Here is a 4,694-nt window from a genome sequence, read left to right as displayed (position 1 = left end):
ACAGCGACGCAGAGCCTACACAATAAACATTTTGACGTCCTTTTTGCCCGAAAAAGGTGCAAAAATCTCGTACTATGGCATACACCTTTAAAAGGTGTTATGAATAAAAAGGGTGTAATGAAAAAAAAAGTGTGTGTAATTGTTGCTCTACAGTCCACTTTGTTGCTGGAACTATCGCAATTTTGTAGTTTTGGGTTGCTCTTCTGAGCCGTTCGGTAGGGTTATTTGGGTAGTGGTAGTAAAAAATACCAGGCAAGTAAAATGAGTGAGGCCGTCGGCTATAGTGGCGCTTCAGGAACGAACAGGTTTAATTTTGTCCCTAAAAGACTCTGTTCAGGCAAGGTATAAAGCTGTGAAATTTTTGGAAACCGCCGCTCTAGCTTCATAAAGCAACTTCTGCATCGCACGACGATTTTACAGAGAGTTATCCATTTTTTTGAACTCTTCCTCATCACCTGTAAGAACAGAATACACAAAGTTTAGAGACATGTGCAGGTTATCTAGAACCCAATTTCTTGGTATGTACAAAACTGCAGAATATCCGTTATATATTTCAAAATCAGGTTACGTAGTTACTTTACTTTTTGTTGTGACTTCCTCGTCTTCACCACTTCTAGCAGACGACGCCGATCATCATCATTTTCATCATGCTCTTCACGAGCTGCCGCATGCTCTCGATGCTGCGTCGGCTCGCTCCACTTCTTCTTTAGTTTTCCATTAAAGCCTCATCGTATCACGACGTATCGCTCGCGGATGTTAGAGATCACAATGCAGTCAAACGTATTTCGGTGTACTCCGTTACAGCGTGACTCACAGGACAGATGTGGCTTCGGCAAGTTAAATCCCAATATCAAATTATTAAGCACTGCAATTGTCCTCGCTCATCCTAGTAGTTTGGTGGGTCACGAGGTCAATTTGGAGAGAAAGACAAAAAGGAAAACAAACTGTTCTTATTCATTGCTATGCTGATTGAGTAGGAGCTTAACGAATGAGTGCATCCGCGGCATCAGTAAGCAATGACATTATCCGGTGAAGCATTTCTTTGCCTTAACGCGTCATAGATGGATATTGCTTTGGTGAAAGAGGAGGAGGCTGGCTGAAGCGGGGCTGTCGATAGGAAAGCAGAGTTGGTCAACAGTCTGTTCAAAGGAGCGAAATAGTGAAAGAAAAACGGAGGTGCGAATATTGTGGCCGGACTCTGCAGGCGAGAAGGACTTGTCTAGACTTTGAAAGGATCCGGGGAAGGGGAAAAAAATTCACAATCTTCTCGTACGGTAACCCTGACTAGTATGCGAAGCAGCCCAGGGTCGACTTAAGTTCCCATTGGTTTTCAGTTCGTCGTTTCCGCTAAGTTGAGGTTCGTAGCTACCGTTATATTTTCGCGAGCCCGAAGTTCGGGATCGGCCTGTCGCCGCTGGCATTTTGTGGCAGCGGCTCGAGCCCTCTTCTCCGCGGCGCTGTCCGCGGCGCTGACACTGGCGTTGACGCTGGCGTTGCAGGTGGCTTACCGGCGGCGTTGCCCGTGGCACGGCCGCTGGATCAAAGCGCACAAGGTGCGGCCTGCTGCGTGCGCCCGAAACAGCAGGAGAGGCCTAGTTCATTCGCCTGCCACCGCGGCGCCACCGGTCAAGGACAGTGAACAGCGGCGGAGTAGCGGTGTGCGCGCGAGTAGCGGTGTGCGCTCGCTACTCTTCGTGCTGCAAGCGGACATTCTAAATTTGATATCCGCTCAGTGCTTTGTTCTACGCTAAAACGGGACCTATTCCCTTGTGGCAAATGGTTTATCGCTATTAAGGGAGACGGAGTGGCCTCGACTAAGCCAGCCCGCCTGCGACAGTCAACTTTAAGTTCATGCTTATGACAGGTTTGCCCCGTCCTCAGGCCAGAGGATTAATACACATATTTCATATTATTTTACAAAAGGACTTGAAAGAACTTTCACAGACCCCTTTTATGGTATTTAAATATAGCACAACGTTTTAGCTTCTCGTTAAAATCCCTTTTAAATAAAGACCACGATTTTATGTTTGCCTTTGTTCGCTGCCGCGACAGTGAATTACATAAGCTTTCAATTCATTCCAGAGTATTTTAGGAGCTGTAATAGCATCATACTGCATAATTTCCGTTCGAAGACTGTTGAATGTGAAATTGTCTTCCTTCCAGTTCATGTGGAAATAATGAAAATGCCGGGCATTGCGCTTACAATGAAATGTGCGTTTATTAACTGAAGCTCTACAATCTCTAAAAGATTTTATACTACAGCAGAACAATTTTGCCTGCATTATAAGGTAAAAAATAGAGGTGCCATGGTCCTCAAAGGCGTAGAACTTTTCTGGAGAGGGGCTTGTGTGCCAGCCTTACCAGACGTTGCACAGTCGCACTCACATTCCCTGCCCAGTTAGCTAGCAGTGGTCGAAGCAGCTTTTTTAAAAAAACATCACAGAGGTGGATCGTGTGCTGAGGACTGCTCGAACCACACCGTAGTGCAGGGCAGGTAACAAAATGTGGGAGGAGGGCTGAGTGAAGAAGTTTACACAGATTTCCACTCCTTCGAACTTCAGTGTCTTTCATCACTTCACTGACAAAGTCACATGTGAGTTTGCAAATTTTCACGATCTCCATGTTGGGATACCGAAGTTGTCCGTTATCGATTTTCTTTACTAAATCGTAGATGCTGCCACACGGTTTCGACTCTTGCAGGAGAACCTTGCATGATTCACACGGCAACTGCAAATAATAAAATCAAGTCAAGTAAAATTTGCATCAAAAGTACTAGGCAACGAAGAATGTAGGCTCCTTTGCTTACTTCGCTTAGCTAAAAAAATATTATCTAAATTTCGTAACAGTGGGGAATGGAACGTCCTGTGGCAAAAAGAGTGGCATACACTTATATCTGGTGTGGACCCTTACAGTGGTCGCACACCGGCGGGGCGGGACCCACGTCCTGATTCGGGCAGGAACCTTGGCTTTGGGCTAACCTGAGTTTTTCCTCACTCGAGGTCAGCCTGGAATTCTGCCCTTGGTTTTTAGTGGCGAAAGGGAGGGCAAAAAGAGAAAAATATGGGAAAGAGGGAGAACTGCTGGTTCACATATTATGGTTAACATTCGAGGAAGGCGAAAGTGAAGTGAACATTGTTTACGACTGGCTGACGCGCTAGCGCAGCGTTCGAAAGAATGCAGTTTATAGTGCAAAGCTTAAAAATAACCGTCCTTACCTTCTCCTCACAAGCACGCGCGGTGTATCCGGCCAGGTATGCTAGGGGTGCTAGTTCGAGGTCATCCGGCACAGCAAGCGAGACATTTAACACTTCCAGCTCATAGGAAAGCCGCTTGGCACTGAGGACGACGGCAAGTGGCACGGCCGTGGTGTTGCCTTCTCGGGCTTTGAGTTTTAGAGGTGCATTTGTTTCGGAGCTATGGGGAGCGTTTCCACTCTTAGCAGCTTGGAGGATTCCAACCTGGGGAAAAAAATGCGTATGTTACATGGGTGTGCTCTCCAACGGGCACCATATATACCTTCAACAGCTTTTCGGCTGTGAAGACCGCGGTTCTAGCATCAACTCTATCGTTGCCTCCGTTAAACTGTCGAAAGCAACTGAAGAGGGACTCCACGGGGTCGCTGTTCAAGGCACGGGTCAAGACGTAGCGAAAGCTGGAAAAAAGTTTTTTTGATACCTAAGTCAATGCACATATACGTAACTGCGATAAAGAATATAAAGGTGAAAAAAGGAAAACCTACTTGTTGTCTAATAGATGTTGAATCAATGCCACAGTTGACCTCGTGGTCATTATCGTTGCCTCGCATGTTTCTTTCGTCATTTTCTTTTTTGTTTTGCCACCAGAAAGCTGGATCTCCTCGATGTACGTGACGAAGTCTACTTCAAGCCACGAAAGACGGTCGTCGTCGATCAAGTAGAATGGTTCTTCACTTTGACCGCGCGGCTTCACAGCGCCAATATTGTGAAGGTCATACCACTTCGACACCATTTTCATGAATGTGATGGTGGGCAAACAGTCCTGAAATTCTGTCGCATCAGGGTGGCATTGCGGGTTTTCTTGTAGGAACTCAAGCGTTGCTATTACGACTGGGGAGAAAACTTGCGTAGCCCTTGACACTTTCATTTTTTCTAGGTTGTTCGGTTCAACGTGTGACTGTGTTAGGAACCTCACTGGCTTTACGAGTAGCTGTGACTGAATGCTGAGTAGCTTCTTCAACTACAGTCCACCTTGAATTAGATCATCTCCGTCCATCATCTCTCTTTCCAAAAGATTATTTCTGAGGTTCTTGATGAGGTGATTCGGATCGAAAGACAAAAAAAGAGGATCACCTTGTCTCAATGGATGTGGCACTACATGCACAAGCATTCCGTCCTCGAAAAGGCTCTTGAAGAGCGCAACATTTGACTGGTGATTGTCGGTAACAATCCTTGTCACACGGATACCCACATCTTCGACTGCCTTCATGACATTCATTGTCATAGAACGAAGTTGCTCACTTCTGAGGCACCGGGTAAAGAAGTACCCAACTGGTATCACATAGGCAGTTGATAGCCCTCGCAGGACGAAGCACAATAACCTGTTCGCCACTTCAGGTGTTGCACATGATTGCTGTTCAGGACCCATGTCAACGAGGCCGAAAACCTTATCAAGTTGGCGATCGTACATAACTTTCTGCTGTATCGCCATTTCATCTA

At 46.2% G+C, this 4,694-nt stretch overlaps 1 pseudogene; it reads right to left on the bottom strand.

The window, feature by feature from the left end:
* Nucleotides 1-2,398: 2,398 nt before the first annotated feature.
* LOC144178094 (uncharacterized) lies at nt 2,399-3,953 on the bottom strand (annotated as a pseudogene).
* Nucleotides 3,954-4,694: the final 741 nt, after the last annotated feature.

The sequence above is a fragment of the Haemaphysalis longicornis genome, unplaced genomic scaffold (assembly GCF_048455015.1).
Source record: "Haemaphysalis longicornis isolate Haplotype H1 unplaced genomic scaffold, Haemaphysalis longicornis Haplotype H1 scaffold_4, whole genome shotgun sequence".
Classification (NCBI taxonomy): domain Eukaryota; kingdom Metazoa; phylum Arthropoda; class Arachnida; order Ixodida; family Ixodidae; genus Haemaphysalis; species Haemaphysalis longicornis.
The sequence above is the reverse complement of the archived record's forward strand: the minus strand, read 5'-3'. Positions and strand labels throughout refer to the sequence as shown.